Source organism: Triticum urartu, chromosome 7, assembly GCF_003073215.2.
Source record: "Triticum urartu cultivar G1812 chromosome 7, Tu2.1, whole genome shotgun sequence".
Taxonomy (NCBI): domain Eukaryota; kingdom Viridiplantae; phylum Streptophyta; class Magnoliopsida; order Poales; family Poaceae; genus Triticum; species Triticum urartu.
In genome coordinates, this window is record NC_053028.1 from 611,512,459 (window position 1) to 611,525,499 (window position 13,041).

Consider the following 13,041-nt stretch of genomic DNA (forward strand, 5'->3'; position numbering starts at 1 on the left):
GCAGATGCATGAGAAGACGCGGAAGAAAATGGTGCAGCGCCCAGTTTACTTTGTCAGTTCCCTCTTGCAGGGGGCTAGGTCAAGGTACTCTGGTGTGCAGAAATTGCTTTTTGGCCTTCTCATGGCCTCGAGAAAGCTGCGCCATTACTTCCAAGCACATGAGATCACAGTTGTCACTCGCTTTCCGCTGAAGAGGATACTGCAGAATCCAGAAGCGACAGGCAGGATTGTTGAGTGGGCACTGGAACTGTCAAGCTTTGGTCTCAAGTTTGAAAGCACTTCAACTATCTAGAGCAGAGCATTGGCAGAATTTATAGCAGAATGGACGCCAACACCAGATGAAGAAATTCCAGAAACGAGCATCCCCGACAAGGAGGCGAGCAAAGAGTGGCTGATGTACTTTGATGGTGCCTTTTCGCTGCAAGGCGCCGGCGCTGGTGTGCTGCTTATCGCACCCACCAGAGAGCACCTCAAGTACATAGTCCAGATGCACTTTCCCAAGGAGCAAGCAACAAACAATACTGCCGAGTATGAGGGATTGCTTGCCGGTCTCTGGATCGCGGCAGACCATAGGATCAAGAAGCTCATTGTCAGGGGTGACTCACAGCTTGCCGTCCGCCAAGTAAACAAGAATTATCAGAGTCCGTTGATGGAAGCTTACGTTGACGAAGTGAGAAAGCTGGAAGAGCGCTTTGACGGCTTGCAAATGGAGCACGTTCCAAGAACTCAGAACTCCATTGCAGATGGCCTGTCGAACCAGGGACCTTTGTGCTCAAGCTGACTCAACCATCCGTAACACCATCAACTGGACAAAGCAAGAAGAGGAAGTTGATTCCTGGTGACTACCTGCCGGCAGAGCTTCCCGAAGCCGCCGCCAAGAAGGTCCCCAAGATCAACACCGAAGGCGCTGAGGAGCAGTCTGCTCCGGCAAGCCCTAGGGCTTGTTCCGTTGAAGCAGAAGCTCCCAGCAAGTTTGCCGCGGAATGTCACGCTCCGGCGGAGACACAGCTTCTCGCCGTAGAAGCGGATATTCCCGCAGCAATCTCCAAGATCAACGCCAAGAGCGCCGGGGAGCAAGATGCTCCGGCAAGCCCCAGGGTTTGTTCCGTTGAAGCTGAAGCTCCCGGCAAACTTGTCGGGGAACGTCAAGCTCCGGCAGAGACACAGCTTCTCGCCGTAGAAGCGGATGTTCCCGCGGCAGCAGAGTTGCCTTTAGTTCTTGTTGTCGAGCCACAGGCTCCAACGTGGGCGCAGCAGATTGTCCGTTTCCTTCAGACAGGAGAACTTCCCGAAGAGCAAGAAGAAGCCGAAAGAGTAGCCCGGCAGTCAAGTATGTACCAGTTCGTCGACAAGACACTGTACAGAAGAAGACTCAACGGTGTGAAATTGAGGTGTATTCCCCGGGAAGATGGACAAAAGCTGTTGGCAGAGATACATGGAGGCATATGTGGACACCACATTGGCGCAAGAGCACTCGTCGGCAAAGCATTCCGGCAAGGTTTCTTCTGGCCAACAGCCCTCCAGGATGCAACTGCACAAGTAACCAAGTGTGAAGCGTGCCAGTTCCATTCCAAGCAGATACACCAGCCAGCTCAAGCTCTCCAGACGATCCCTTTATCCTGGCCATTTTCGGTCTGGGGGCTCGACATCCTCGGCCCCTTCCCCCGAGCTGTCGGGGGCTTTGAGTACTTGTACGTCGCAATCGACAAGTTCACAAAGTGGCCGGAAGTGGAACCAGTGAGGAAGGTGACCGCACAGTCAGCCATCAAGTTCTTCAGGTCGATTGTTTGCCGCTTCGAGATCCCTAACCGGATAATCACCGACAACGGCACACAATTTACGAGCCACACCTTCATGCAGTACGTCCAAGATCTCGGCGCCAAGGTTTGCTTCGCTTCTGTTGCTCACCCGAAAAGCAACGGTCAAGCGGAAATGGCAAACGCCGAGGTGCTGCGCGGGCTCAAGACCAGAACTTTCGACAGGCTGCACAAGTGCGGAAGAAACTGGATCGAGGAGCTACCGGTGGTTCTTTGGTCGATCAGAACGACGCCAAATCGAGCCACTGGACAGACACCCTTTGCTCTAGTCTATGGAGCAGAGGCAGTTACCCCCACGGAACTTGTATACGGGTCACCTCGAGTGCTCGCTTACGATGATCTTGAGCAAGAGCGGCTGTGGCAAGATGACGCACTGCTCCTTGAGGAAGATCGTCTTCAGGCTGCTGTGCGAGCTGCTCGCTACCAGCAAGCTTTGCGCCGCTACCATAGCCGCAAAGTTAACGCCAGAAGCCTCGAGGAAGGCGACCTTGTTCTTCGGCGCGTTCAGTCGGCCAAGAATTCCAACAAGTTGACGCCGAAGTGGAAAGGCCCTTACCGGGTGAAACGAGTCACAAGGCCTGGCGCTGTCCGCCTTGAGACCGAAGATGGCATTCCAGTGAGCAACTCCTGGAACATCGAGCATCTTCGTAAGTTTTACCCGTAAGGCGCGGTTGTCGGACCTTGTCTGGCAACCACCCTTCTGTACAAGTCTTGCCGTTGTTGCATGTAATCCTTTGTACAGAGCCAGGCGCAGACCCTGAGCACCAGTAAATGAAGCGCTGCCACCCCGGGGTTATAGCATGCATGCTAGGTTGAGTCTCGTCCTTGGTTAGGGTTGATAGTGCCTAACAGCGGCTAACCCCTAACTTAGAGGTCGAGTGTCCATCCCTTTTGCTCTTCTTTCGTTCGCAGGGCTCGCATCTCCTGGCCAGACCGCTTGAGGACGAAAAGGAGAAGAAGGGCGCGCCGGCACCTGAGCCCCGGCAAGCCAATATCGCCGAGGGTTGCGGGTACCAAGATCCGTTCCCGGCAAGCCAGAGTTGCCGGGGGCTGCAAAATCAGATAAGTCTTTCGTCCCTCATCATGCATCCTCTTATGGACTGGTGAATGTGAAACCGCGTTTCTTCCCGAAAACTGCCGTGCTCCCCCGACTCTAGGCCCTGGAGCGCGTTCCCGGGGCCAAGTCTGGTCGTAGCCGCGACAGCAAAGGGATGAAACGAGGAGGCCGCACCCACCTCGTTCCCGCCTCCGTCAAAGGCATGAGGAAGGTCGAGCGACGTGGGAAGGCGGCAGGGCCTGTTGCCGGGAATGTCTGTCCGAGGGATACTAAGGATTTGCTCCTTGGCGTGGGTTCGACCCGCGAGGCAAATAACGCAGCAAACATCCCCTTTTCATTAAAAAACATCCCACTCAGGTACAGTCCATAGAGGATGAAAAACATGAAAGAGAGGATTACAAGTTTTAGATGCAGCTAAGGCCCGAGGGCTTACAAATTAAAAAGATAAGGTGCCCGTAATCCCTTTCCTGTCCCTCTCTTCAGGAGGTAGGACAAGGAGGCGAAAAGGGGAAAAGGGGCGCCTAGGCGAGCCACAGGTGCCAGAAGACACCAAGAGAACATCCCGGGGGGCCGACCGAGGGCTTGACGGTGATGGCGACGCCGGAAGCGGGGCTCGAAGACGGGGCGGCAGGACGTCAGCACGCTGTCGAGGGCACCACGCCCTCGTACTCCGACCTGACGGCCTTGCCGCCAGCCCTCTTCCCCTTCCGCAGCCTCCCTACACCAGTCGCCCAAGGAGACGCCCCCGGGGAGTTCAAGGAGCCGGCGACGCCGATGATGGGGTCGCCGGTGCCGCGCGAAGCGGCGCCCGACACCTAGTCGGACCCGCCATCCCGCTGCCCGTTACCCTCATCATCGCTGTCGCTCTCCTCCTCGTCACCATCACTCGAGGAGGAGCCTTCGCTATCGGAGGAGCTGTCCACGCAGCACTTCGCCCGAGTGCCGAAGCACCCGAAGACCTTGACGGAGAGGAGACCGCCCTCCATCAACTTAAAATGGAGGGTGAGTCCCCCCGTCAAGTTGTGGATACGAGCGAACGTCTTCCACCCCCGATCAAGATACATCACATTAGGGGCTGGGAATACGACGCGGACTCGCGTGCCGCTGATTCCGCAGCCCCTCATGTGCAGTCTCAGCGTCTCGGGCGGGTCCAACTCCATCGCGCTCGCAAACGGAGCTGGAAGCCGGAGGCGACGACGAGGCGCCCGGCGCAGCCTGACGAAGAACTCGCAAGGGTCATCCCCTATATGGACCACCGTGGGGGGAGGAGTCGGCGGCGGAGGCGAAGCTGGCGCACCGCCCCGTCCGCCTCTTCCCCGAGCGCCTCGACCTCGTCCTCGACCTCATCCGCGACCTCGCCCCCTCCCTCTTCCCCTTATGGCTGGCTCTGCCACCACGGGCACGGAAGAGGGAGAGGTGCGCTGTCTGGCGGCGATCCTCGCCGCCACTGATGAAGGGCCAGGGTTCCCTTTCTCCATGACGAATGAGAGAAAGGGAAGCTGAAGCTGAAGGAAGGAGGAGATGGGAGAGTGCGGGCTTCTGTGCTCCCCTCCCGCTCTTTATAAAGGAGCGAGGTGGGGGCTCAGCCGCCCCGCTCGGTGAATCAAGGCACGGGAAGGGCAAGGAGTCGGCCCCGACCCGCTGCCTCTGCTCGCGACGGCCCAGCTTCCCACTTCCACCGTCCGCGACTCCAGGCGCATGGAAGCCGCGTGGCGAGGATGCGGAACCGGGGCGACGAACGAGGCGGCCTCGCCCCACCCCGTGATCGCGGGGAGTGGGCGCCTCGGAAACCGCGCACCGGCCCCGTTCAGTAAATGCACCACGCCTCCACACCTACCTCCGTTTAGGGAGGAGGGCGTGAACCGTTCCCTTCATCATGGCCCGACGCATGCTCGCGGGGCTTAGCCCCGCGCACGCCGCCCACGTCACCCACGGCGCCGCGTTTGACGCGTGCCGTTCTGGACGTGCGTGGCGGAAGCGGAGAGATATGCGGCGTGACCTAGGCCGCGCGTGCCCGTGCACTGTTTTGGGCCTGGCCCAACAACGCTCGGCACCGTGTCTGGCCCAGGCCCGGGGGCTCCTGTCGGTGTACTAAGGTAGGGGTACCCTAGTACCCCGAACTTGTGCACGGGCAGTCGCAGCATCCCCGCGGCAAGGCTTGCCGGGTAACCGCCAGGGTCCTCCGCGGCTACTTTGAAGACCATTCAAGAACAAAGTACTCAAGACAAGACCCCAGCAAGAGGAGCTTGCCGGGAAGAAGACAAGACCCCGGCGAGAGGAGCTTGCCGGGAAGGCCATCCTAGGCATACCAAGAAAACTCGCCGTGACGCGCTACGCGCCCCGGCAAGGCCCGGTGAGCAACAAGCTCCCGGGCGCGACAAGACAACCGCGGCAAGACGCTTGCCGCGACAAGCCACCACTTCGTGCCCACGCTCCAGCACACCCGCCCATGTGTCGCTCTAGGGCCCCTCCCAGGAACACGTGGCGGGAGGCCGTGCAGCTAGGGGTGCGAGGTGGCAAGCAGGCGCTGACAAGATAACCATCGAGGCAAACGGTGGCGTCCCTAGCAAGCCCCTTTCGGTACTGTTTAGGCGACACAGACGGGCATTTAATGCCCTTGTCCCCTGCCGTCAGGGTTAGGTATGATAACACTGTAGCGGGTAGCTGTGCCTACTACAGCACCTAGCTGTGCCTATCCACGGCACCCTTTCCATTTTTGCCCTTGGCCCCCGTTGCTCTATGTCGGTAACCCCTTGAGTATAAAAGGAGGCCCGTCTGCAACGTAGAGGGGGGTCGGCCATTTTGAGAGCCTTCGGGAGGAGGCCATTCCAATGCCCATGCTCGGTCTCGCTAGTCGCCGGTGTGTACTGTAGCACCCCGCGCTCCCGAGCTAGAAATCAATACCAAACCACAAAGCAGGAGTAGGGTTTTACGCATCTGTGCGGCCCGAACCTGGGTAAATCCCTCGCGTGCTTCGCCTCGATTTACTCTTCGCACGACCAACCGCCCGCGTGCTTCGCCTCGATCTGCTCTTTGCGCAACCTCCACCCCCCGCCGAACCGAAAGGGACCCGGCCCACCGGTCCCATAGGTGTCCGTGGATCAGAAACCCCGGCAACGATCAACATGAAGATGTTCACCGATGATGACTAGTCCGTCTCACGTGATGATCGGACACGGCCTAGTTGACTCGGATCATGTATCACTTAGATGACTAGAGGAATGTCTATCTAAGTGGGAGTTCATTGAATAATTTGATTAGATGAACTTAATTATCATGAACATAGTCAAAAGGTCTTTGCAAATTATGTCGTAGCTCACGCTTTGGTTCTACTGTTTTAGATATGTTCCTAGAGAAAATTTAGTTGAGAGTTGAAGTAGCAATTATGCGGACTGGGTCCGTGAACTGAGGATTGTCCTCATTGCTGCACAGAAGGGCTATGTCCTTAATGCACCGCTCAGTGCGTTGAACCTCGAGCGTCGTCTGTAGATGTTGGGAAACATTTGACATACACGTTTTGATGACTACGTGATAGTTCAGTGCATAATGCTAACGGTTTAGAATTGTGGCACCAAAGACGTTTTTGAAACATCGCAGAAAATATGAGATGTTCCAAAGACTGGAATTGGAATTTCATACTAGTGCCCATGTCAAGAGGTATGAGACCTCTGACAAGTTTCTTAAGCCTGCAAACTAAGGGAGAAAAACTCAATCGTTGAGCTTGTGCTCATATTGTCTGAGTACTGCAATCGCTTGAATCGAGTGGGAGTTAATCTTCCAAATGAGAAAGTGATGGTTCTCCATAGTGACTGCCACCAAGCTATTGGAGCTTCGTGATGAACTATAACATATCAGGGATAGACATGATGGTCCTTGAGCAACTCGCGATGTTTGACACCGCGAAAGTAGAAATCAAGTAGGAGCATCAATTGTTGATGGTTAAAACACTAGTTTCAAGAAGGGCAAGGGAAAGAAGGGATACTTCATGAGATGGCAAATCAATTGCTGCTCTAGTGAAGAAACCCAAGGTTGAACCAAACCCGAGACTAAGTGCTTCTATAATGAGGGGAACGGTCACTGCAGCAGAACTACCCTAGATACTTGGTAGATGAGAAGGCTGGCAAGGTCGACAGAAGTATTTTGGATATACGTCATATTATTGTGTACTTTACTAGTACTCCTAGTAGCACCAGGGTATTAAAATACCGGTTCAGTTGCTAAGTGTTAGTAACTCGAAATAAAAGGCTACGGTATAAACAGAGACTAGCTGAAGGTGAGATGACGATATGTATTGGAAGTGTTTCCAAGGTTGATGTGATTAAGCATCGCATGCTCCCTCTACCATCGAGATTGGTGTTAAACCTAAATAATTGTTATTTGGTGTTTGCGTTGAGCATATACATGATTGGATTATGTTTATCGCAATACGGTTATTCATTTAAGGAGAATAATGGTTACTCTGTTTATTTGAATAATACCTTCAATGGTCTTGCACCTAAAATGAATGGTTCATTGAATCTCGATCGTAGTGATACACATGTTCATGCCAAAAGATATAAGATAGTAATGATAGTACCACATACTTGTGGCACTGCCATTTGAGTCATGTTGGTATAAAACGCATGAAGAAGCTCCATGTTGATGGATCTTTGGACTCACTCGTTTTGAAAAGATTGAGACATGCGAACCATGTCTATTGGTGGATATGCATGAAGAAACTCCATGAAGATGGATCGTTTGGACTCACTTGATTTTGAATCACTTGAGACATGCAAATCATACCACATGGGCAAGATGACTGAAAGGCCTCGTTTTCAGTAAGATGGAACAAGAAAGCAACTTGTTGGAAGTAATACATTTTGATGTGTGCAGTTCAATAAGTGCTGAGGCATGAAGTGGATATCGTTATGTTCTTACTTCACAGATGATTTGAGTAGATGTTGAGTATATTTACTTGATGAAACACAAGTCTGAATTATTGAAAGGTTTAAGTAATTTCAGAGTGAAGTTGAAGATCGTCGTGACAAGATGATAAAATGTCTATGATATGATCATAGAGATGAATATCTGAATTACGAGTTTGGCACACAATTAAGACATTGTGGAAATTGTTTCACAACTAATACCGCCTGGACCAGCATAGTTTGCTGGTGTGTCCGAACATCATAACTACACCCTATTGTATATGGTGCATACCATGATGTCTCTTATCGAAGTACCACTATCGTTTATGGGTTAGGCATTAGAGACAACCACATTCACTTTAAATAGGGCACCACACAATTCCGTTGAGACGACACCGTATGAACTATAGGTTTAGAGAAACCTAAGCTGTCGTTTCTTAAAAGTTTGGGGCTGCGATGCTTATGTGAAAAGTTTCAGGCTGATAAGCTCGAACCCAAAGCGGATAAATGCATCTTCATAGAATACCCCAAAATAGTTGGGTATACCTCCTATTTCAGATCCTGAAGCAAAAGTGATTGTTTCTAGAAACGGGTCCTTTCTCGAGGAAAAATTTCTCTCGAAAGAATTGAGTGGGAGGATGGTGGAGACTTGATGAGGTTATTGAACCGTCACTTCAACTAGTGTGTAGCAGGGCACAGGAAGTTGTTCCCGTGACACCTACACCAATTGAAGTGAAAGCTTATGATAGTGATCATGAAACTTCGGATCAAGTCACTACCAAACCTCATAGGTCGACAAGGATGTGTACTACTTCAGAGTGGTACGTAATCCTGTCTTGGAAGTCATGTTGCTAGACAACAATGAACCTATGAGCTATGGAGAAGCAATGGTGGGCCCGGATTCCGACGAATGGCTCGAGGCCATAAAATCCGAGAGAGGATCCATGTATAAAACAAAGTATAGACTTTAAAAGAACTACTTGATGGTCGTAAGGCTGTTAGGTGCAGATGGATTTTAAAAGGAAGACATACAATGATGGTAAGTGTCACCATTAAGAAAGCTCGACTTGTCGTTAAGATGTTTCCCGACAAGTTCAAGGAGTTGACTACGATGAAACTTTCTCACTCGTAGCGATGCTAAGAGTCTGTTGGAATTATGTTAGCAGTTACTGCATTATTTATGAAATCTTGCAGATAGGATGTCAAAACATTGTTTCCTCGACATTTTTCTTGAGGAAAGGTTGTATGTGATACAACCAGAAGGTTTTGTCAATCCTGAAAGATGCTGACAAGTATGCAAAGCTCCAACAATCCTTCTAAGGACTGGAGTAAGCATCTTAGAATTGGAATGTACGCTTTGATGAGATGATCAAAGATTTTGGGTTTATACACAGTTTATGAGAAACTTGTATTTCCAAAGAAGTGAGTGGGAGCACTATAGAATTTCTGATGAGTATATGTTGTTGACTATTGTTGATCATAAATGATGTAGAGTTTCTATAAAGCATATATGGTTATTTGAAAAGTGTTTTTCAATGGAAAACCTGGATTAAGCTACTTGAACATTGAGCATCAAGATCTATAAGGATAGATCAAAATCGCTTAATAGTACTTTCAAACGAACACATACCATGACAGAATTTTGAAGGAGTTCAAAAATAGATCGGCAAAGAAGGAGTTCTTGGCTGTGTTATAAGGTATGAGTATTGAGTAAAACTCAAGACCTGACCACGGCAGAATAGAGAGAAAGGACGAAGGTCGTCCCCTATGCTTAAGACGTAGGCTCTAAAGTATGCTGTGTTGTGTACCGCACCTGAAGTGTGCCAAGCCATGAGTCAGTCAAGGGGTACAAGTGTGATCTAGGAATGGATCACAGGACAACGGTCAAGGTTATCCTTAGTAACTAGTGGACTAAGGAATTTTCTCGATTATGGAGGTGGTAAAAGAGTTCGTCGTAAAGGGTTACACCGATGCAATCTTTGACACTAATCTGGATGATTCTGAGTAGTAAACCGGATTCGTATAGTAGAACAGTTATTTGGAATAGCTCCAAATAAAGCGTGGTAGCTGCATATACAAGATGACATAGAGATTTGTAAAGCACACACGGATCTGAAAGGTTTAGACCCGTTGACTATGACATCTCTCACAAGCATAACATGATCAAACCCAGAACACATTGAGTGTTAATCACATGGTAATGCGAACTAGATTATTGACTCTAGTAAACTCTTTGGGTGCTAGTCACATGGGGATGTGTCCTTGAGTGTTAATCACATTGCGATGTGAACTGGATTATTGACTCTACTACAAGTGGGAGACTGTTGGAAATATGCCCTAGTGGTAATAATAAATTAGTTATTATTATATTTCCTTGTTCATGATAATCGTTTATTATCCATGCTAGAATTGTATTGATAGGAAACTCAGATACATGTGTGGATACATAGACAACACCATGTCCCTAGAAAGCCTCTAGTTGACTAGCTCGTTGATCAATAGATGGTTACGGTTTCCTGACCATGGACATTGGATGTCGTTGATGACGGGATCACATCATTAGGAGAATGATGTGATGGACAAGACCCAATCCTAAGCCTAGCACAAGATCGTGTAGTTCGTATGCTAAAGCTTTTCTGATGTCAAGTATCATTTCCTTAGACCATGAGATTGTGCAACTCCCGGATACCGTAGGAATGCTTTGGGTGTACCAAACGTCACAACGTAACTGGGTGGCTATAAAGGTGCACCGCGGGTATCTCCGAAAGTGTCTGTTGGGTTGGCACGAATCGAGACTGGGATTTGACACTCCGTGTAACGGAGAGGTATCTCTGGGCCCACTCGGTAGGACATCATCATAATGTGCACAATGTGACCAAGGAGTTGATCACGGGATGATGTGTTACAGAACGAGTAAAGAGACTTGCCGGTAACGAGATTGAACGAGGTATAGGGATACCGACGATCGAATCTCGGGCAAGTATTGTACCGATAGACAAAGGGAATTGAATACGGGATTGATTGAATCCTCGACATCGTGGTTCATCCAATGAGATCATCGTGGAGCATGTGGGAGCCAACATGGGTATCCAGATACCGCTGTTGGTTATTGACCAGAGAGTTTTCTCGGTCATGTCTACATGTCTCCCGAACCCGTAGGGTCTACACACTTAAGGTTCGGTGACGCTAGAGTTATAGAGATATTAGTATGCGGTTAACCGAAAGTTGTTCGGAGTCCCGGATGAGATCCTGGACGTCACGAGGAGTTCTGGAATGGTCCGGAGGTAAAGATTTATATATAGGAAGTCCAGTTTCGGCCACCAGGAGAGTTTCGGGAGTCATCGGTATTGTACCGGGACCACCGGAAGGGTCCTGGGGGTCCACCGGGTGGGTCCACCTCTCTCGGAGGGCCCCATGGGCTAAAGGGGCATGGGAACCAGCCCCTGGTGGGCTGGTGCACCCCCCTTGGGCCTCCCATGCGCCTAGGGTAGGAAACCCTAAGGGGTAGGGGCGCCTCCACTTGGCTTGGAGGCCAAGCCACCCCTAGGGCTGCCACGCCCCTCCCTAGATGGGATCTACAAGGGGCCGGCGCCCCCCTAGGCCCCTATATATAGTGAAGTGGAGGGAGGGAAGCCGCACCTGAAGCCCTGGCGCCTCCCTCCCTCCCGTGACACCTCTTCCTCCTCGCTTGTGCTTGGCGAAGCCCTGCCGGGATCCCGCTACTTCCACCACCACGCCGTCGTGCTGCTGGATCTCCACCAACTTCTCCTCCCCCCTTGCTGGATCAAGAAGGAGGAGATGTCTCCGCTCCGTACGTGTGTTTAACACGGAGGTGCCGTCCGTTCGACGCTAGGATCATCGGTGATTTGGATTACGACGAGTACGACTCCATCAACCCCGTTCTCTTGAACGCTTCCGCTTAGCGATCTTTAAGGGTATGAAGATGCACTCCTCTCTCTCGTTGCTAGTCTATCCATAGATTGATCTTGGTGATGCGTAGAAAATTTTAAATTTCTTCTATGATCCCCGACACTTTACTCGTTCCGTAATGCATCATCCCATAACTAACTCATTAGTCACATTGCTTGCAAGGCTTATAGTGATGTGCATTACCAAGAGGGCCCAGAGATACCTCTCGGATACTCTAAGTGAAAAATCCTAATCTCGATCTATGCCAACTCCACAAGCACCATCGGAGACACCTGTAGAGCATCTTTATAATCACCCAGTTACGTTGTGACGTTTGATAGCACACTAAGTGTTCCTCCGGTATTCGTGAGTTGCACGATCTCATAGTCATAGGAACATGTATAAGTTATGGAGAAAGCAATAGCAATAAACTAAACGATCATTATGCTAAGCTAACGGATGGGTCTTGTCCATCACATCATTCTCTAATGATGTGATCCCGTTCATCAAATGACAACACATGTCCATGGCTAGGAAACTTAACCATCTTTGATTAACGATCTAGTCAAGTAGAGGCATACTAGGGACACTCTGTTTGTCTATGTATTCAAACATATACTAAGTTTCCGGTTAATACAATTCTAGCATGAATAATAAACATTTATCATGATATAAGGAAATATAAATAACAACTTTATTATTGCCTCTAGGGCATATTTCCTTCATCCCGTCCTACTAAAACTCAACAGATCGCGATTTCATTAAGCTTGTGACCCCGTAGGTTCGACTACTCATAGACATTAACGGAACCGTTCATTCAATGATTGGCAGCGAGACCATGTACGTCCGTATCGGTCCCCATGATTACATGAATGATATTCGAGTGAACCTTTGGTTATCTTGTGATGCTCCCTTTGCTTTGCGATACTTCACAAAATCCGGGATGGATCGGTATCCTCCCGAGTCATCACCATACTCACTATAACGAAATCCTCGTTACCGGTTTTGTTCTTCTTTCTCGTTATTGTGTTCACGAAGTCACGTGTGTCTGACCAGACGACGATTGATTCATCACACCGAGAGGGCCCTAATAATACCTCTCCATCGTCAGAGAAGCAAATCACATGCTTGAGCTATCCGGCCACTTGTCAAATTTTCCGATGAACCCGTAAGTTGTCGTTATGATAACCGTGTTACAGGTGACGTTTGAGCAACCCCAAAGCCATCGTACGATAAGAAGTGACCATGATACTCTCATGGTCTAAGGAGCAATATCATATGTTAACACTCTGTGTTATTACAATTGAATACATACGATATTAATCCAATTCACAACAAACAAGTTTGGGTTGAT